The sequence below is a fragment of the Microcebus murinus genome, chromosome 5, assembly GCF_040939455.1.
Source record: "Microcebus murinus isolate Inina chromosome 5, M.murinus_Inina_mat1.0, whole genome shotgun sequence".
Taxonomy (NCBI): Eukaryota; Metazoa; Chordata; class Mammalia; order Primates; family Cheirogaleidae; genus Microcebus; species Microcebus murinus.
In genome coordinates, this window is record NC_134108.1 from 82971790 (window position 1) to 82995630 (window position 23841).

Consider the following 23841-nt stretch of genomic DNA (forward strand, 5'->3'; position numbering starts at 1 on the left):
AAACTTAGTACTTAAGAAAATCATACATTCTATACTTAATAACCTATAACTGAGGAAGAATGTAGAGGGTAGGAGGATGAGAAAGTATGTCAGTTACCCAGTGTGCCATACTCTTTCTCCTTCAGAACTTTTATATGCTGCAAATATTCTTCCTTTCCATTTCTGGATCCACATTAATTTGACTAATTCCTTCACAATTATAAGTGCCTAGTAACAAAAGTTATTTGTAGATAATAAGGAAACAATACAACTTTTTGAGCAAGTAATTGGCATTAACAGACTTCTAATTTGGAGTATATTAATTATTCCAACCAATGATTTACTAAGTCCTAGGTGTACTGGGCATGATGTCCAGGGTGACATGATGTATTTTCTGACAGCCCAGACCTGCAATGAATGCCTCTTTTGTTGATTGCCTAGAACGCTGTACTTATAACTACTGGAACATCTGTATCATAGTGACCTGCTTGCTTGTCTGGATTTTCTGATATCGTATATGACTAATTTGCAGGTACCATGTTTCACGGACTGTTAGATCCTAACACATAGCTCCATGTGTCATACATAAAAGTATGCAATAACTACTTGATGGAGAATGAATATCTGCTGAAAATACTTATAACCAAAGTATTTGTAAATTCAGGCCATTTCTTCCAATTGGAGAATCACTCATGGATTAGGTTAAACTTGAACTGATTTTTGAAGTACGGATATGATTTGAAAATATAGAGAAAGAAGGAAAGAGATTCTAGGCTGAGGTAACAGTATTGTGCAAAGACATCCGAGAGCATGGTTTGCTATGAGCTGCTCTACTTTCATTGGGTTGAGAACTTAGTCTAACTGGAATGTGAATTTTTTCAAGTATTGCATTAGATAAATTTTTGGAATAAAAATTGGGGGTTAGGTTGTAGAAGATATGAATATTATGCTTTGAAGTACAAACTCTTATACTGTAGGTCATGAGGAACCACTAAAATTTTTAAGCAGAGTATTGGCATTGTCAGAGCTCTGATTTTGTATTCATTCATTACTTCAACATGTGTTTTTTTGAGTATCTCCTCTGTTCCAATCATCATGTCAGATTTCCAGGGATAAAACAGAGGAAGAAGAACTATCAGGGCAGTCACTATGATCTTGTAAAGAGAGACAGCAAAAACATAAAAAATAAATAAAAACAAGCCAATTGCAATAGTATGGAAATAATAAGACACTTGCTAAGAAACTGATAATAGAAATCCTTGACATTATTTTAATAAACATAATATGATTTACTGAAGAAATGAAGAAAGTCTATATAATGGGATCAGGCAATACTTTTACAGAATGACTTTTGCACTATCTCACTTTATAAGAGTGAGTTTCAAATCTTCCTGACCAATTTATATACAACCAAATGAAGCACGTTTTCACAACAGGTACCTAAAAGGTACTATTTATTGGGTTCATGAACAAAAAGTAAAGAATTTCTGTGATGTGAATTGTACAGCTCCTTCCATTTCATTCTCCTGTCCTTGGTTCTAGAGGGGAAGGAATTTGTGCTCCTGTCTTCTTTTGTCTCAGGAAGAGTGCACCCTCTGGTGCAAATGGCGTTAATGGCCCCTTCTGGAGGATGCCTTATCCATGCAGTCTCCTAGCTTTCTAAAGGCAGGAAGAGCTAGCCTTAGGGAGAAATTAGGGTTTGGTTTTAGCTCAGTATATTACAGGGATTGCCTAACCCAAGTGGTCCTGATTTGCCAACAGGGTTAAGAGGTTTTAAAATATCTCCCCAGCCTCTAGTAATCAGAGTAGGATTAACTTTCACCATTTCTTTTCCCCAAAGGCAGGGGTTGTGAAAATAGAGCTTACACCTCATTGGTATCTTTCTTTTTAAGCCTCTGCCAAAGAAATGTGCATGAAGTGGGGGAGGGTTAATTAATATTGATTGAACTACTTTAATTGTATCCACTTTAACTTACTAAGAGAACTGTACCTCGTATATTAGATTAAAACACTTCTCTGCCTTCTTGGTTTTGCTGACCATTATAAAGAAGCTATGATTCATAATACATTTGGGCTAAACATATTCACAGCCTGATTCTCAACTTCACTTTCAATTTTAAGAAGTGAAAACTATACAAAAAATCTCTTTTTAAAATTTTTCTTTATTTTTAATCATTATGGGTACATAATAGTTGTATATATGTATAGGGTACATGTGATGCTTTTTGACACAGGCATACAATGTGAATTAATCAAATCAGGGTAATTGGTGTATCCATCACCTCAGGCATTTGTCACGTCTTTGTGTTAGTAACATTCCAATTCCTCTCTTTTGGCTATTTTAAAGTATACCTTAATTTACAGTTGATTATAGTCACTTTTCAAAGCTCTGATTTTGAAAATGTTCTGGTGCTTTTCCTTTTCAATCCCAACTCCTAAGAGTGGCTTTAAAACACAAGACTTACAGAAATATTGTCCATAACTTTAAATTTTAAATTGGAAAAACTGGCTATGGATTGGCAGCTACTCACATTATAGGAATAAGGACTAGAAGAAGATAATGAGGTTTTTTTTTTTTTTGTGTGTGTGTGTGTGTGTGTGTGTGTGTGTGTGTGTGTGTGACAGATCCTCTGTCACCTGGGCTAGAGTGCTCTGGCATCAACCTAGCTCACAGCAACCTCAAACTCCTGGGTTCAAGTGATTCTCCTGCCTCAGCTTCCCAAGTAGCTGGGATTACAGATGCACACCACCACAAGCCTGGCTAATTATTTTCTATTTTTAGTAAAGTCAGTGTCTCACTCTTGGTCAGGCTGGTCTTGAACTCTTGAGCTCAAGCAGTCCTCCTGCCTAGGCCTCCCACAGTGCTAGGATTACAGGCATGAGCCACCATACCCCAGCTAATAATGAGCTTCTGAGGTGATCACCTTGTCCTTCCTCCCTTATTAAAATGATGATGAATGTCTCAGAGAGTGTCAAAGCAGTTGGCCTTCTTTTTCACTGCATCATAGGCCCAGAGCTCAGGAAATGAAGTGTCACCACAATCGACTGAGCCACCTTGGCATACCTGCTTGGTAATTGATGCATGCTTAAAACCCATTTTAAAGTATTTCTTAAGCATTAGCACAATAGTTACAGTTGAATGTTATTAATGCCAATCATTCAAAACATGCTTAATTTTAATGTGTATATAGAAAAATACAAAATATAGTATTGTATTCTAAGCAGTTTTACAGTTTTAAAAGTGATATATTGGAGGTGAAGTTTGAATTGTACATGTGTGTTTACAACCAAAATAATGCAAAATTGCAAGAATCATTGAAACTGGAGGCTTGGGGAAGCTACTAGGTAAAACAGTGGTACAATGCATAATAACATGATATATGTTTTTTGAATGCTGGTGTCTTCTTTATTCATAGTATATTAGAAATTTTTAAGAAATATTTTATTTCTAGAACCAAGAAGACTTCAAAAGCAAACCATGTTTCTATGAAAATTTTAGTGTTGGTGAATTAACTGAAGCTTAACAATAAATCATAGTGTGCACTTGCTGAGTACTTACTAAGTGCCCTGCACTGATTAACTCATTTAATCTCCACAACACTCTTATGAGTTAGGCACTATTATCATCATAATTTTACAGATTAAAAAAAACATTCTGCAGAGGCAAGAAGATGCATATCTCGCCCAAAGTCAAACACACCTAGTGATTGTTGGAGAAAGGATTTGAATCCCCGCAATCTGGCACTAGAACCTGTGTTCTTAACCACTGTGTTATATGTATTTGCTTCTCTGAGCCTAGAAACAGTGGGGACCAGGCCTGCCAGTATGAGCTGCCAGAAGCCAGTAGCCAAGTGGCAGAGAGAGTGCAGGAGCATCAGCTGTTGAGGGGCTCAGAAGTATTCAAGCTGCTACTACTCTACAGTGCAAGGGAGTAGAAATGAGAGACAGGAAGCAGAATGTAGATCCATGAGGCCTCTGCCTCTCTAGAGTTACATTGCCAGAAAAACAAATGTGCAGAATTCAATGAAGTTGCCAAATAAATTCATTTCTACTAAGATCAAAATAGGTTTTCTCACACTGAGTGATAAAAACAAACCCTTCTACTGAAGTATCTCCACTGTTCCCTGTTAGAAGATACTGTCAAGTCACAGACATCTTTAAAGAAGTCAGATCACCATCCTGGGTAGCTCAAAGAGGCAGAGTGTGTGATGTGCTATTTTGTGAGTCACAAAATATTTTTAAAGGACTACTAGGCTAGAGCATTTGGTATTTCTCCTTTCCAGATCTTGTTGAATTTTAAACTTCTAGTTATTCTCATAGTGATCTCATAGTAATTTCTCCTTTTTTTTTTTTTTCCTTCACCTAGTTTCTCTTAATTGACCTTTCTTGATCCTACATGAGTTCTCTGCACTGAGAGGTGTCACTCAGCAGGTATGTACTTACACACCTGGCAGATGTTCTCACTGCCAGTGACCATGCCATTCCTATTGTTAACTGTGTTATCATCCTCATTTATGTCACTACCATTGTCTTTGTCTTACCCACTAATTGTCCTTTTCCTCCTTTTCAAGTATTCTCATCATCCCAATATGTGAAACATAAAGAACCATGCCAGGGGATGAGGACTAACATCAAGAACATTTCCATCTCCTAATCAATGTTGAACAACCTAACTCCTCCTTCCCCTGATAAAGCCCTTAGTGTTGATGAAAAAGAAATACCATTCCAGAGCTGTCATGTTCATGGCCAAGGACTGATGTTGGTTTGAAATAGTTTGCTTTGCTCCTGAACATTCAGAAGAGCATGAATCTTTAGTGCTATTGGAGATCTAGGGAAGTCATCTAGATCAATTGCTTCCTTTTATTGGGAAGAAAATCAAATCCTGAACACTTAAGTGAGACATTCAAAGTCACAGAGGCTGTTCAGGGAAGAAAAATGGCAGATCAATGGACGTAGAAACTTTGGGCCACACCTCACTTGCTGCTTTTTCTCCACAATGTCACTCTTTTCTCTAGTTCATATGTATAGCACGCCTACTGTGTGCTAAACCAAATTTACTTTACATGTATTAACAATTAATTTTCACAACCATCTGATGAGGTAGATATTATGTTTCTATAGGGAAAGTGATGCACAAAGAGCTTAAGCAACTCATACATGTTTTCAAAGGTATTAATCGGCAGAAATGAGAGATACCTGATGTACTCTAGCTTCTGGGATTTATAGTATTAACCATTGAGTTTTTCTCTCTCCCTTATATTTGTTTTTTTTTTTAATTTTTTTTTCTTTTCCATCCCCATCCCCATTTTATAGATTTCTCTTATATTTGTACTAGCCATTTCTCCTTACCGGTCATCTCTGCTTAGTGTTCTTTTTAAGAAATGCTTTAGCTCGTTTTACTACATAGCATAATTAAACTTGGGTTTTTATATATACCGTGGAGTGCTACTCAGCCACAAAAAAACAATGGTGATCTAGTACCTCTTGTATTATCCTGGATAGAGTTGGAGCCCATTCTTCTAAGTGAAGTATTCCAAGAATGAAAAAACAAGCACCACATGTACTCATCATCAAATTCGTATTAACTGACAAACACTTAAGTGCACATATAGTAGTAACATTCATCTGGTGTTGGGCAGGGTGGGGGGGGAGAGGATGAATATAATCACACCTAATGGATGTGGTGTGCACTGTCTGGGGGATGGACATGCTTGAAGCTCTGACTTGGGCAGGGAAAAGGCAATATCTGTAACCTAAACACTTGTACCCCCATAATATTTTGAAATAAAAATAAATAAATAAAAAGACAAAATCTGAAATTTCAGTACTTGAAGAGGGAGATGCAGATATTTGAAGTAAAAGAGGAATAAGTAATTGGAAATATAACTATGATATGAGCATTGTCTGGTATGCTCAAGATATAGCAAAAAGCCCAGTGTGGTTGGAACACAGGGAAAGAGTAGTTATAGATAACATCAGAGAAAGTACAAGGGGCCAAACCAGAGAAAAGGGAACCATGAGAGAGTTTTGACTTAAATTGATTTACATTTTCAAAGGTTATTCTGATTTATGCTTTGAGAAATGTGTAGAGAGGTAGGTTGGAATCTGAGATAGCATTCAGAAGACTATTTCAATAATCCTAGTGAGAAAACATCCTGACTTCCTCCAAGGTAGGAATAGTAGAAGTGCTTAGAAATAGTCAACTTTTTAATGTATTTTGACAGTAGAAACAGAAAAAAATTCTTTAAAAAATTACTGTAGGACCTGAGAGAAAGGGAAAAATCAACAATGTATCTTTTTTATTTTTTTCCTTCAGGAACTGGGAAAATTTTTTGCCAAGTGAGAAAAGAAAAAAAAAAAAACTCAATGGCATATGCTTTGGGGGAAAGTTTACTAATATAGTCTTTATGGGTAATGTATGAGATGGATATTAGCTATCCAAGTGGAGATGTCAAATAAGCAGCTGGGTTATGGCAGAGAGAGGTCTAAGTTAAAGATAAAAAATTTGAGATTTTTCATTCATATCGGTAGTATTTAAAGCTCTGAGAATGCCAAGGGATGTTGATAGAAAACAAAAGAGGATCAAAACTCAGCCCTGGGCACAGCAATATGAAGGGTTAGAGAGAAGGGGAGAAATTAGCTGAAAGACCTGAGAAGGACGTATCATTAAGCTATAAATGACATTTAAAATATATGGAGTTCTGGAAATCAAGAGCTAAAGAATATTGATGAAGAGGGACTGATCAACCGTGCGGAAATCTGACAACAGATCGAATAAGATGAAGAAAGGGCATTGACCTTTGCATTTAGCAATATGAAGGGCGTTAATGACATTTACATAGTAGTTTTGTGGACAGATGAAGATAAAAGTTGGATTGGAGTGGATTAAGTAGAGAATGGAAGAAGAATTGAAGGCAACAAGTATAGCAAGTCTAGAGGAATTATACTGTAAAGGATATGAGGCTATAGATCATAGAGGGACTTTTTTAAATAACTAGAAAATGTTTGTATGATAAAGGACATCATCCTAAAAACTGAAAATTGAGGCGAAAGCATTGAACTCAGAGAAATGGGTATATTTTATAAGTGATAGAAGACATAAAGCTAGATAATAAGAAAAGGGAGCAATTAGACGAGAGAATTTATAGAAGTCAAGAAAGAGAATGTTAAAATACTTCTCTCCTCTATAATATATTCCTATATGGGTTTGGAATAACTATGTTACATTTTGAATGTAACTGTGTTATGAATACTATTGGACAAAGTCACACTCCAGTAGGGGTGCTGTGTTTGAGGAAACTGAATAAGACATGACTGACGGTGAGAAATCACTTGAGGATTGCCAGCTGTCCAGCCAAACACATCCCAACAGGGCGTCACTATTTTGGTGAATTCATTATAGTCTCACTGTCAGAATTGGACTTGTGCATCTGAAGCTCACAGAAAATTCAAACTTATTTATTTAAATTAGGCACACTCTCTTCTGACTAATGCTAAGGACATTATCATATTTTATCTTTCAGTCCTTTTCTCTCTTTTGTTTTTACTCCATCTCCATTCTCTTTATAATTCTTCAAGCTCTTTGAACATAGTTAAATATAATTATTTTAATATGTGTTTCCTTAGATACAGTCAAAGCCAGTTGTGCCTCCCTAAGAGCATTCTTGGGTCACCTTGATCAAATTATAGGTGCATGAAGAATGTCTCTTAAATCAAATGATTTACAGAAATGTTCCAATGATTAAGCTTATTTTACATTTTGAAGTTTCCTAATTAATTTATCTCAGGGTAACTTTTACTTCAGTACCAGAGGAGCTTTGTATACACCTCAGTACTGCTTATGAGTAGTGGCTAGGTTCTCCTCTAAAAGTGTGGTCACTTTGGATGTCAGTCATCCAGAGGACACATTCAGAAAAGCCAGACCATGATAATTTCCCTTTCTTTAGGTTCCCCTTTCTCATATCTAGGGAAGATATTTAGGCACGTATTCCTATGAAAGAAGTACTAAATGGCACCTATTAGATGCCAGTCATCTAAGAAGTAGCATTGTCTATCAATGTGGTTATTGTATTTTGTTACTAGCAACAGACATGAAAAATTAGCTTAGTGAAAAGGGAAATAAACTAAAAATTTATAAAAGTACGTAGGGTAGATTTGGTGACTCCATGATGACATGACATCCAGGTTATCTATCCTCTGCTCCATCATACTTTGCAAGTGACTTCCATCCTCAAGGCCATCTCCTTGCCTTTGGTACTCACTGTAGCTCCAGTCCTCATGCCTCTTGGAAAGGCAGAAGGGCCATACAATCCTGCTGGTGAATTCAGCTTCCAATAAAGAGTTTTCCAGAAGCATCAATCAACTTGGTATCATTGACCACAACTTGGTTCTGCTAAAAATGCCGGAAACATAGGTTTGTAGCTAAATACAATGCTACCCCCCAAAAATCAGGATTTCGTTATGAAGGAAGAAGAAAAGAATGGATTTGGGTAGGTGATAAGTCTTCATTATAGTTGGATTTGGCTTTAAGTGCCTCTGGGCTTTAATTTTTGGAAAGTTTATGATCCATTTATTAATACCTTAATTTTATTTCTATATGTTATGCCTGAGATTTTATTTTTACTTAAATGTTTCTGATTATTTTTTGCTATTGATATATTTAACTAAATTTGTAAGAGTATTGTTCAAAGTACTAATGGATGATCTGCAGATTCATTGTTTATATTTAAAGTTGATTTTTATCTTCATTGCTTTGACAAATATTTTTCTGGGCCTATTTTGTTAATAGCTGTTCCCCTAAACTTCTAGAGTGCTCATGGCAAAATAAATCATTTATTTTGTACATAGTCTTCCATACAGTGATTTTCATCTCATTATTCTAAAGACTATTTCCACAATAAGTTTTCTAGGTTTTGTGTAATCTATCTTTCGAAAAAGCAAATGATTTATAGTGTTTCAACAATTATGATTATTAATTTAGCCCTTCCTGGTTTGTTTTCTTTACAGTCTTTTCTAAATGCAAGAAGATACAAATTTTTACTCACACAGTTCTCAAAATTTTGTTAATGTTTTCTTACTAATTTTTCTCTTTAAGATAGTCTTTTATTCAGAAAGATGACAATTATATGAGGGTGTGACTTTTCTCCCTTTCAATTATAAGATGAAATCATAAACATTTGTTAAATGTCCATCGCCCTACAGGAACTTTTAAAATCCAATTTAGATAAACTTTTTTTCCCTAATGAATAATATATACTTGCTGAATACCTACCTGTATTAGAATATTAATATGGCACAGAAATATAAACATCGGTAATAGTTCTGAGTTAATGACAAAACATGTAAGCAAATAAACACAATGCAGTATGAGTGCTGTAGCAGAGCCATCAGCTAGAATGTGTGGCCCAGTGTAAAAATGACCTGTGTTTGCAAGGATCAGAGCAGTGGTTCTCAATAGTAACACTCTCTCAGAATCAACTTCAGGGATGAGAACAGATACCAGGGCCTCACTTATAAAGATCTAGAGATTTCCTTAATGATTCTAAAGAACAGAGTGGGGGAGGGGAACATTGGATTACATAAAGCAATACTCATGCTGATTCTTGAGAGTAAGGCAGGAGATTTCCCAGGAGAGGACATACTAGGCAAATAAAATAGCAAGTATAATCACCAATGGAGTCACAATAAGCCTTTCAGTGTGGCAAGAATTACAGGGAAGAGCAGAGCTGATTTGAGGCAGGTTTTAGAAGTGGGTGGTATTAGAGGCACTATCATAATGTTACACATGAAAGTTTTAACTTATCCTCTTGGCCACATTTTTAAAATTGTATTTATAAGTATTTATGGTCCTCTTTGTCTATACTGCAGAATTTATGGACAAATAGGTTTGAGAAATGTTGCATGCCATTCTATCTTGTGCATATCCAGAATGCCTATAATTTCAAAATGCCCCAAGAGGCCTACAGTAATGAGGAGTTATATCCACAATCTCCTAAGCATATTTATCCACAGAACTTTGTTTCTCTTCCCGTAATCCTGTTCTGAATTTCAACTGATATTCAATGTCCCACAATATGGAGGACACCGTTATGAGCTATGTAGAAAGCATTGACTAGGGCATCAAATCAATATAGTTAGTATGCTTCAAAAATCAATTTTAGTTGTCACTTTAAGTTGGGAATTTGGTAAGACAGGAAACCTGAAACCAGTTAACAGGCTATTGTGCCAGTTCAAAAAGGTGATTGTAAGTCCTGAGAAAAGCAATGTAAGTGGAAGAAAGGGAAGAGAATGGATTTGAGAGATTTTTAAAGGTAAGTATAAGAGGATTTATGGATAATGAAATAAGAAAGTTATTCATGAACATGTAGTAAAGAGTACTGAAGAAGAGAATAGGGGATACTTAAATGGAAATACTTACATATCCAGACGAGATAATAATAGTCTTGTGAAGGATACTTTATTTTGCAATGGAGAAAAATAGATGCCTATTAGTAGTGACCAAAGTCTTCTGGGTATAACATAGTGAAAATACAAAGCAAGCATTTTAGCTTAAAATGAAATTATTTCTCTTATAAGAACATTTGATTGCATTATAATTCTGTAAGAAAAGTATGATTTTTGACATAAATGTGTTTTATAAATGTCTCAGGAACATATGTATTTCATCAGTGGGGTAGTGCACCAGAATGACATTGAGAAAATTGTGTAAATTTTCAGTCTGAACAAAAAAGATACTGCAGAAATGTGATCTGAGAAATAATATGCCAATGATATACTAGGAACCAGAAAATGATGAATTGGTATATTTCTGCAGCATATGTGAGTATGATAGAGAGGCAAGTCTGTGGAGAGGCAAGTCTTTAATAGTAAGTTCTATATTTAAGCACTTTAATGCTAAATACTATATTTAGTTTAATATTTTAGTATTTGAAGGACAGAGGATCCATAAATCTTAAAATTTTATTCTGGGTTACTCTCCTATTTCTTTTATTTTAAATTTTTTTCTTAGCATCAAATTCTCCCAGTCTGAATCCCATTACTGAAAGTTTTCCATTAATCTTTATGACAATTAGGTGCTTCTACTATATGAATGACCTTAGAATTTTAGAAATGAGTGATTATTAGTAAAAACTCAGTGTTTCATAATTTTTCATAATAGACATTATAAGGTAAAAGTACCAATTTGATATGTGGTCAGTATGCTTTTCAGTGATTATTAAATTTATTATAATATAGACCACAGGGGTATATATATGTCACAGTTGAAATAGTATCAGATTAAATAAAGATTTCCACTCTCTTCAGATACTATAAGAATATTATAAACCTTAGACTATAGGCAAAATTTAGATTAATACCTATCTTTAATATTTTAAGTATAAAACACCCAATTTCAATGAAATATAAAATAATTAAGCAATCAAACATAATGGTATAAACATATTGAATAAGAATGAGTGTTCTAATATTTGGCTATCTAATAAACATATGGCAATGTGTAGCAATGTGTGTGAAATCTTGGGTATTTTATTCCATTATCCTTTCTTGCTTTTCTGTTGATCATAAGGAGAAGCAGACCATTCTCCAAAGACCCATAGGCCCATCTGCTTCTCATTTTGACTTTCTTTATGTTTGAAAGTTTTAACTAATTTTTAGACCAATCGTAAAGCTGGCCTAAAGGAACTTTAATTTTTAAACTCGGTGCCGCAGAAGACAGCTACAAATCCTGATCTCAACTTATTTATATTTGTTAAAATATCTGATATTGCATTGCCAATTTGCTTCTCTTCCAGCTGAAATTAATATTGACTTTAGAGCTTTTCACTATCATAAATATAATAGAAAATAGCAGATAAGAAGAAAATTAATATATTCTGATAAATGTATCAATATGCTATTAAGCTGCATCTATCCACATAGATGTCTTAGAAATGGTGCGAACCTCATTTTCCCTCCAAATAAACACCACTACCTGCTATAAATAGATCTCATGTATCCACAAATATAAAGCCAGCTATTTATGTACACACATTTTATTTTTACTTTTTCTTTATCAACTGATTATTCAAGAGAAAAGTAGTATTTACTGGTAAAAAAAAAAAAGATTAGATTAATTTTCAGTATGCTGAGGAATCAGGCAGCCAAAAAACTAAAATTTCCATTATTAATTTCCATAGTTAAGCATAAATATTCTTAAAGTCTTTAGTTAAATATCTCATAATGGTCAGTTATAAATGACATTAAACAAACAGAAACAGTATTTTGATTCCTATAATACACTGTCCTTGTTTATAGAAGTTAAGTGTATTAATTTCACTTGTGATCGGGGGATTCTGCAGGAGATGCTTTGGAAAGTAACTGTAAGAAAGTAGATTTTAATGATTCTTTATTTTGTTCAACAAAAGAAAAGCAGAAAATGAAATAACAGGTAGAACCCGTTTCCTTACCTATTCCATGAACTAAATTAAGAGTCAATTGGTTTATAGGTAAAACAAACAAACAAAAAAAACCCACCACACTTCCAACAGGTCACAGCCTCAGGGACTGTGATGACTGCAATATGTTTCAAGGTAAGTAAATGTGAGTACTAGTCACTATTACATTCAGTTTTGGGGTGCAGTTTTCTGCCCAGCTCCACGACTTGGTTCATAACTGTATATTAAGGAATGAAGTGAAAAACATGCTGTACAGAAGATGCTTGTGTGTAAATCATGAAGAGGAATAAATCTGAGTTTAGTGGAGTTGCATGAGAGTGGGAGAAACTGAAGTATCACCAGTATATTTTTGCAGATTGTCCATAAGTGTGAGGTGGGGAAGTTTTGTTTTCTAAACTCATTCACAGATTCTTAGTGCTCTGTGTCTCTAAACATGAAGATGTGTTTCCTGGTCCTTAAACTTATTACCATAACTAGATAGTAAGTGTATTCGTCTTGTTTTTATATTTCTAATAGATTTTTCTATTTCCAGAAGTACTGGAAAGAGAAAAAAGTGTGAATGGGCACATTTAAATAAAATAAATTGATTCATAAGTGATTGTGTGGATTATGCTGTTACTTACACAGTACATTGAATATATTCCCAGGTAGGGCTTTTTGAAGTATGTGGGTCATTAATATCTTCATGTTTGGTTCTCTGGCGGATAAAACAAACTGGACTCTCTCAATTAAGTCAGCCTATGTTATTTGCAGTTACCAGACAATTAGACCATCAATAATTATTTCTTATAGAAATCTATGTTTCATATAATATTTTTACTTCTAAAAAACATTTATATAAAAGAAAATCTTAAACCATGATTTAATTATCTGATCGATATCTTGCTTAGTTGCATTATATAGAGGTGAAAACTTGGCTTGAACAGGCTGAACACTCTCTACTTAGCAAGCAGCCAGAGCATGGTTTGGCTGACTTCCAAACAAGCTGCCCAAGTGCAAGCTCATTAAAGGGTCATAATAAAGGTGCTGTTAGGAGTTACAAAGGATCTGGCCATAGTCCCTGTAGTCCTAGCTGCCACTAATTTCCCATAGAACCCTAAGCTGGATACAATTTATAGTGTGCTTGGAAGAGCATTAATGGATTCTGTAGTACTTTGTGGTCTGAATTTTATTGAACTAATGACACCAGATGAAGTAGGCAGAATAATGCACCCCTCACCCACACCCATATGTATCTACCTCTTACTCTACAGCATTTGTCAATATACTAGTTACATGGCAGAATGGTTTTGAATTTGCAGTTGGAATTGGTGTTGCTGACCATTCTGTCTTATTAGAATTTAACCTAATCCAGAAATAATTCTGGATTATCTGGGTGGATGCAATGTAGCTACTAAGATCCTTAAAGGTGGAAGAGAGAACTGGAAGAAAGAATCAGAGAGACAATAGCATGATACTTGGTCTGATGTTGCTAACTTTAAAGATGGAGAAAGGGGACCAAAGGCCAGCTAAAGAAAGCAGGTAGCCCTTTAGAAGCAGGAAAACACAAGAAAACAGTTCTTGTTTAATGGAGTGAATGCCATGACATAAACAGTTGTGTGAGGTTTCCATGTCAATCATCAGAGTGGCATACACTTGGTACTTTATGCTTTTCAGCAAACCCCAGAATAGTATTACAGAAAACTGTGTTGGGAAGTTCCTAATCTGTAGGACTACTTTGGAGGCTGCTATTCACTGTTGATGCAATCTCTGGTCCTTGTTTGATCTCTGAAGTTTCACTTTTGAGAAATTGATTATAGTAGCACATGGCCAATCTCATGCTTGTTTTATAAAAATATTGTAGTGATCAATATGCAGAAGGTAGAAAAGCTCTGTTAGACACTAAAGCTCCTATGCATATATTCTGAGAACAAGGAGGATAACTACCCTCATAAGCATATTTCATTCCTCTGAAGAAGTTCTGGCAGGGTATGTAGATTTCATTCCATCATGATCATGAAATCTGTCTCTGATTTGTGCTCTCCTGTATTTTATCAATGGGAGAAAAATGAAATTTTATAAGATTTAAGCATATTGTCACTTCAAGGTTTTGTGAAAACTAAATATATTCACAACACAATTTTTGTTTTATAAGTTTTAATTTATACTCCTGAATATAAGAACTAGTCCTAATGTCCACTCTTTCTACTCCTGAAGTCTGAAGAAATAGATTACATTACAAATAACATATAACATTAAAAATTACATACAGTATATTACAAACATATTTTAAATGATTTTTCAATACAGATATATCCCAAGAGCATTGCTTATAATTTCCTTATTTTTACAATATAATGTGACCTGACAGTAATAAAAGAAGTTATCTATGTAACTGTAAAAGGAAATTAATTTAATGTGGCTATGATAAGATAGAAAGTTGTCATGCTATTTTGAGTACACCAAGTTTAAGGATCAGGAAAGGTTTTTATTTAAATCAGAATTTTTTAATTCACATATCAATTTTTAGTAAATTGCTGTTTCTCAATGGATAATTCAATAAATCCCAATATCTCATAGCAATGGCAAATTGTGGTTATCAAAACAGCATTTTTGAAGTAATATCATTTTACCATTTCTTCATATTAGGTTTAACTATTCCAACAGACTGCCCACCCATTTAAAGCATAGATTAGATTACAAATGCTTATATGTTTTTTTTTCTTAATCATTATCATTAAAATTGTACAAAGCTTGAAGAGTAAAGTGTACCTTATCAATTCATGAGAGATACAGTCTGCTATTTGATGCTTCTAGTATGTGTTTAGTTGTCATTTCTACTAAAACAGAAAACACTGAAGGGCTGTTGCTAGAAAAGGGTGTTTTGATCAAGAGAGGAGATCATGTCTCTCTGGTTTTCACAGAGCACTCAGATGTTGAAACTGTTTTATGAGGAGGCAGTTTGGATGCATTAGACTTTTCAACAGTCTGAAAAACCCTGCTGGGCAATCATTCCCTACCTCTGGAGATGACAGAAACTATTTCTTCTGGTCTTAGATAGCGCCTTCTGGTATCTGCGCACACAGATGGAACGGAGAGCCTGTCACCCTGAAAAATCCCTCTCTCCCTATACTCCAATCTCTTTGATACACATTTATTTTCTCGAGTTCATTCTTAAACCCTCTTGGGCTTGGAAACATCAACAAGGATTGAGTTTCTTAAGGTCCAGGATATGAAAATAGTGTAAAGCCTAAGCAAATTTTATTTCATCCTACCAGCTCATACCCCTTAATTTATTGATGTTTAGTACATTACTTTGCAACCTTTAGGATACAACTGCAGCTAGAAGAATACAAATACCTTGTAAACGTTAGGATATTAGCTAGTTCTTGGCTTCTTTACACACTATATATTATGAGAAATTTATTTCATAATGTCAAAGGTTGAAATTAAAACATCTCACATTATTACACAAATGACACAACATAGCACAATTATTATTCTATGATAAATGTTATTATATTAAATATATCTTTTAAAAGGTAATCCTCAGTTTTTATAAGGCACTTAAAGTTTTTAAAGACACTAGATAATGTTAAAAGAAAGTTCCCTAATAGAAAAAGAGTATATTACACTCTAACTTTATTGAAGAGTAGAGTATGAAATGTAAATCAATATATATTTAGCTTTAAAAAAACTACTTTTAAGAATACCATCAATTTTCTATTTTCATAGAAATAAACACCTGAGTGTAACAGCAGTAGCCTCTATTATGTTAATTTCACAACAAATAATTGAGTAGTCATTGGTATTTTTTTTTACAGTTGAGGAAACCAAGGTTCAGAGATGTTAAATCTTACAATATCACATGGCTTGAACATACTGAATTTTGAATTTCAAAGATTAACAGATCCGTTATACTTCTAATGGAAAGTATAGTGAGGCAAAATAAAAGACTACATAGTCTGACAGTGTTAGTAATATGTAATGTCTCCAGACTGTATTCCCAGGTAAAATATGCACTTTTAAAAGGCTTCCAATTCTGACTAGTGGAATCTACTCTTTAAAAATCTTAGTAACTAGTGTATTAATTAGCTCACTCCTATCCTCTGACATTTCTACCACTCCCAAGTGTCAGAATACACATATATAAGCATTTCTGTGATTTTCTCCAACTCTGAAAATATCTTTATAAAAAATTGACAATTTTTAGCAAAAAAATTTATTTTATTGATTATGCAATTCTCTCTGTTCTATTTTCTGAACTCTAAGCTCCCTTTTTGTGTTTCTAGAATGGCACACTGAGTACATTTTGAATTGAGATGGTGGTGGGCTTAAGGAATAGCCCCCTCTGCTTTATACTCACTCCATGGAGGTTTCCTGGGACCTACCAGCCTCTGAACAACAGGAAATCTTCACACATCATGACAGTTTAAAGGGGTTTCCAATGAATACATAGGTTTTAGTGGAAGGTTCTGGATCACCAGTGGGCAAGACCAGCATAAGCATTAGAATCTCTGGGAGGCCACTTGATTACATATCTAGACATGAGTTTGTGACAGAGCCTTGAGAAGCTGCCAACAAGGGAAAGCATATGTATATGAGGTTATGCAAAGTCTTAAAATCTTACACTTACATAGAAATCAATGACATCCTAAATTAAGATAAATTTATGGAAAATTATTAGTCTACAACATTCTTCATGGAAGTCAATTGGTAAAAGCACATTTTTGAGATGTAGAGAGATAACCTAACAAATACATTCCAGACAATTTTAGGAAGAAAATATGCAGATTGAATTTTCCCTTATTATTTACTATTTTTCCTCTAATCTGATACTAAGTTCTATTTAAAAAGTAAGTTAAACATTTACGGATAATGAAGTACAGACTACGAGATATAATCACACAACACTCATTCAGATGCAACTATAAAACCAATAGGGTTTAGAATTTTTTTCCATCAGTAATTTTAATCTCACACTTATAAACTTTTTTATGCATTTGAGACTGTTAGATGTATCCCCAGTATTCAAATTTGTGCATTTACATCTTGAATCATACTAATACTTAAGCCCATAGTGGATTAAGAAATTGGCAGGAAAAGATAAGAAAATACAACCTGAATTCTTGAAAAGTTAATTATATTGTTACTTTATCCTCATCTTAAAGTCTCATTTCTAAGTAATGTTTATAAGTAACACAAGCAATGTTTTAGATGTACCAAACTTATTTCACAGTTAAATAGTTTATCATTTATAATCCAATTAGTGAAAAAAGTTGTATTTCCAGGACTCTCAGAATAAGAAAACATTATCAGATTTTGGCTTCAACTTCTGTGGTGATAAAATATTTTAAATTATACTTTATGTTGATAAATTAAAACTCTGTAATTTTGATATTATATAATCAATAAGTAAAAGCATATATTTACATTAATGTTGATTATCTACTAAATATAATTGCTGTTATTATATAATCCTTCTATACCTGATATATAACTATTTACCCACCGAAAATTTTACACATTTTGAATATCACTTTTTGAATGCTATATTTAGTGGATAATAAATAATATTATTAATGACTGTAAAAACATGAATTCTATTTTCCTTTATTTGGTCAATATCTAAACATTCTGCTAAAGTATAAGAAAGAGTTTGTATCCAAGAAAATCAATCGCATAAAGAAACAAGTTACATTTTAGGACTGATGTGAACTGAATTGTATTCCCCCAAAATTCATATTTTGAAGTCCTAATCCCCTATTTGAAGAAGGGGTCTTTTGGAGGTAGTAAATGTCTAGATAAGGTCATGATGGCAGTGCAATCATGATGGGATTAGTATCCTTATAAGAAGAGAGCAGAGAGCTTGCTCTCGGTGCTTCTTTCTAAGCATCATTACAAAGAAGAGGTCATGTGAGAAAAGCAAGATGGTGGCCATCTGTAAACCAGGAAGAAAGCACTCAGCAGAACTCAACCATATCAGCACATTGGTCTCAGACATCTAGTCTACCCAGTCTATGGTATTTTGCTATGGCAGACATTTGCTATGGCAAAGATTTTCTGCATAAGCAAAAAGCCTTCTTTTCTTTTCTTTTTTTTTTTTTTTTTGAGACAGAGTCTCGCTTTGTTGTCCAGGCTAGAGTGAGTGCCGTGGCGTCAGCCTAGCTCACAGCAACCTCAAACTCCTGGGCTCGAGCGATCCTTCTGCCTCAGCCTCCCGAGTAGCTGGGACTACAGGCATGCGCCACCATGCCCGGCTAATTTTATATATATATCAGTTGGCCAATTAATTTCTTTCTATTTATAGTAGAGACGGGGTCTTGCTCTTGCTCAGGCTGGTTTTGAACTCCTGACCTTGAGCAATCCACCCGCCTCGGCCTCCCAAGAGCTAGGATTACAGGCGTGAGCCACCAAGCCCGGCCAAGCCTTCTTTTCTTATGTTAAAGAATCATGTTGCAAACCTTTCCCTGTGGTAAATATCTGCTTTCCTTTTCCTGTGGTGAATAATGTGGCTTTTGGTTTAATTTTTTGTTAATGGAAAATTATATAATCTGCTTTTTTATCCATGCCACTCTACTATAGGGTGAATGGATACTATATGCCTAGAGATTTTGCATATTTTCTTCTAATTGGCCAAAAAATGGAGAATAGTTAAATTACAGTGCATTGATACACTAGAAAATATTCCATTATTTACCTGGCCTTGAAAAATATTTTTAAAAATTAGTAATTATCCAGGAAATTCTTATCATGTAATATTCAGTGAGGAAAAAAGCATATGTGATCTGCCATAATATATTGCAGACTTTCTAGTCTGCAATATATTATGGGCTGCCATTTTGTCTGTCTATACAGATTTTCCTTTTGTTTAGTGGGTGGATCACATTCCATTTTATCCAGTTACTCCTGTTTTGATGGATATTCAGTTTATTTCTAAATGGTCTATTATAAAAACAACCAAGAGATAATCCTTATAGAGATGACTTTATAGACTTATAAAATTATTTCTTTCAGATACAATTCTTGAAGTGGAGGTATAGGTTAAAAATATGTCTACCTTAATTTTTTGAGCTGATTTGTAATTCAGACATTCAAAAGTCATTTTCCCATTGAAGTCATAGTAATTTTAATTTTACCATAATCTAAAATAATTTTTGTTCTGCCTATAATATAGGAAAAATGGGAATTTTCAATAAAGTTATGGAAAATAATATTGTAGAATTTATTTTTATAAAACTTTAACATGATGTAATATAATTAAACATATCCAAACTTTTTTTGAGACTGTAGATTTTTTTCAGGTTTAAAGTAATGCCTGCTCACAGAAGAATTTGCTTTAGATAGAGAAAAATAAAGAACAGAATCAACCATAATTTTTTTTCCCAAAGACATTCTCCTTACATTTTGGGATATTTTACCCCTGGAAAAAAAAAAAAAAACTACATATCTGCATGTGTATTTGTATCTATCTATTTATCTATTGATTCTATGCATTATTTATATAATTCTGTTATTTTTATTTGATGATAAATATTTGTATTTTTCCATATCATAAATGCTTCAATAACATGTTTAATATTCTATTAAGTGGGTGTGCCACTTTGTTTATCCACTCCCGTAATGGTTGACACCAAAATTATTTATAGGTTTTTACTCTTACAAATAATGTTATGATGACACTTACAAATAATTTGTTGCATTTTAGATTATTTTCTCAGGGTTACTTTTCAGAGGCCATATATAAGGTTAAATTACATCAACTCACTTAAAGCTCTTCATAAAATTTCCAAGCAGTTTTCCAACTAGTTTGTACCAGGTAAACTACCCAACAGTAATCTCTAAGAATGGAAGTTTCACTATATCCTATCCAAATACTTTTGATGTGCTATTAACATGTCTTGCCTGACTCTGATAGATTGTTTCTTCTCACAGTGCTTGATCATTTTTAGTTGCAATTTTCACTTTTGTGAATATCTCTTTTTCTTAAAAAACTTTCTTTTCATGATTTCATCTTTCCTCTGTGGCTGTTCATTCTTACGTGCTTTGCTGGCCTACTTCCTCTGACTGGCTTATAAATACTGGAAGCTTGTAAGGTTTAGTTTTTGGCCCTCTTCATAAAACTGCCAATTATGTTTAGGCAGAGTCACATCTCTAGTACTATCATATGCCCTAAACTTCAAATTGACATGTAGAGTTTTCAATCACCTTTCCTTGAGGATCCCAAACTGAGCACATTCAGAACATAACTCTTTTTTTTTTTTTTTGTAGAAGATAGAAAATTTTATTAATAATAGGGAATGCTCATGTTGGTGTATATAGAATCATAGAATTTAGAAAAGAATATCACCAGTGCTAGGGATGTAGCTCAGTGGTAGAGCAGATGCTTTGCATGTATGAGGTCTTGAGTTTGGTCCCCGGCATCTCCATATCTTTATTCCCAGGGTTCCACCAGATGCTGCCTTGAAAAGGTACAAAAGCAAGAGCAAAACAATTTATTTAACCAAAACGTTTGTTACCCCCATGATATTTGAAATTAAAAAAACAAAACAAAACAAAGAACAGCACCACATGCTGAATATTCTCCAAAGAAAGCCATGCCCTAAAAGGAAATAACCAACTATTTATTATTTTGCAAGACTTCAAAAAATAGTTAATGTTCATGAAAGTCAGCCAGCTCTTATGGACTATCTCCATGCAATTGCCTATAATCTATTTTCTTTTCTTTTGTCAGTTTTTTCCCATTATTTTAAGTTGTCAAATTTATTTTTTACAATTCACTATGCTATGTATTTCCTTTTTTCATCATTTCCAACACTGGAAATATAAATTATGCAACGAATTTTAGAGAGTTCTAATTTGTTTTATGCATTTTTTGCAAATTTTACTCCACGAAAGTGCATTCTCACCAAGTTGACTTTGCCTGCAAGCATTATACATGTATGTAAAAATGTTGAAACTTCCTCAATAAATGAAGAGATGTCCTCTTTGTACCTCTGCATTTGTGAGAGATAAAGTCTTAAGTCTCAGTCTTTCACATTTTTGTCAATGGCAACACTTCTGCCAAGTTTTGAATCCAACATCTGGAGGCCATCCCTAATTTCCCACACACGAAGTCCAGTGGTACAACCTATTGGTTGTACGTTCAATATGTATCCAAAATCTTATTACGTAAAATCATTTCCACTTTTAACATTCAAGTCCCAGTTAACATCAATAGCCTCCTGTGAACTAATTTACTCCCCTTATCTTAACCCTTTCGCAAAAGTATACAATCTAAAGCAATCACAAGAATATATATGTATGTTTAAATGTATATATATATTTATATGCATATATGCAGACTTATAAATCTGTATACTTGTAGATGTGTACATGCATACACACACACACATACACATCATTTCTTACTTAAAATCCTATGAAGGTTTTCAGTTGTACTTATAATAATAATAAAACATGAAGTCTTTATCATGGCTTAAAACATCCTCTATGATGTAGTAATGCCTATGCCTCCAGATTTATCTCATATTTCTCTCATCCAAGTTCATTATGTCTTATCTGTGCTGAGTTTGTTGTATAATTCAGCAAACCATGACAATGTAGGTAGAAGAGTTCCTCTAGATCATTAGTGGCTATTTCCTGAAATTCTTGTACCTTTGTTATGAGTATCCTTGGGTCAAATTACGTAAAAATCCATTTCTGAACCAAAAGCAGGGAAAATCCTTTACAAATAGTTTTAAACAAGACAAGGTCCTCAGGCTGGAGCAGCACACATATAGGTAAGGTAAGGTGTTCCCACCTACTTCATTGCATCTAACCATGGCTTTGAGAATGCAGCATCAGTCATACAATATTGTGAATATACTAAATGTCACTAACAGTAAATTTAATACTACATGTATTTTAGCACAATTGAAAGAATTACATATATGTGTCACATTACAAAAGATAATAAAAATAAAAGGGTCTTTTAGTCTTTACTGATATATCTTGAATGTAAAAACTGTAAGAAAACTGCAAAGGAAATAGAGAGAGCCATTTATCTAGAGAATAAATAATTAAAAGGCCGAGACACTGAGGGGAAAAAGTGATAACTTTTCCAGTTGGATTTGGACAAAGTTAGAATTTTAGTAAAAATTTCTGGTACCAGCAACAATTTAGTGAAATTGGAGAAGCATGGAATAGTGATTTTGAGAAGTCATACTTGTAATGCATTAAATAATTTTTTCTAAAATTCTTCAAGATATATTCACAATATTGTATGACTGATGCTGCAATTTAGTTCTAGAACATTTTCATCATCCCAAAAGGAAGCCCTGTAACCATTATTCAATCATTTTCCATTCTTAAAGCCATGGTTAGATGCAATGAAGTAGGTGGCAACACCTTACCTTACCTCTATGTGTGTTGCTCCAGCCTGAGGACCTCTTCCATGCATCTCTCCAAAAAGACCTTTTTAATTACTCGTAGTTTCACATCTGTGCATGTATATAAGTGACTCAGTACAGAAACTTGCCCATGTGGGGTGCTAACATTTTTTAGGGCATCACTGAATGCATCCATCACAAAAGTCATGATCATAACCACCACCATCATCACCAAAGTACTAGTATTTTTATATTTCCAATCCTTGGGAAAATCATTCATATCTACCAGAGCAAAAAAACTTTATTTTAATACTCTTACCTCTTTTTTAGAGCCTGATCACTTATTCAACTACCTTGTCCTATGGACTCTATTTCTTAATAGATAACTTAAACTTCTTAAATTTAACTTCTTAAACATAAACTTCTTAAATTTCTTTCTGATTTATCTACATTCTGTCATCCATGTAACCCTTGGAGCCAGATCACTGGCCTCTCTGGCCTTCAGTAATGCAACAACCTTTAAATGTTCATGTTCCCCTTCTTTCTCTCTTGTCCCTCAATCCATATAATATATATAATCTCACTATCAAATGTATCTGATGATATTCTATTATTTCAAAAAAACATCAGGGACTTCTTGTTACCTGGAGTCAAAAGTCCTCTCATTTAAATCTTTGAAATCTTTCCCATCTATGAAGCTTCATAGCTCTCCACTCCCTACTCCAGACATTTAACTCCTTGACATACCACAAGTGTATTTTTCTTTGAAGTGGACTGTTCTTGCCAGCCTGTGAAATTTTGCCCCCTAATGCAAGACATGCTTTCACTTCTCTCCACTCTGCTCCTGCCCCCTACTCCCTGGGTTTGCTCCTGTGTATCTTCCAGCTTCCCACTGAGGGTTCACTTCTTTCAGGAAACCATCCACTCCCCACTTCCCTCAATAATGATTAAGCCTACTGTCTCCATGTTCTGGGATTTCCCCTATATCCCATGTGTTAGAGCTTATAAAAATGGTTTTGGGAGATGATCTACTTTATATATTGGTAGGTAACGTTATATATAGTTTAGGCCTCTTGATC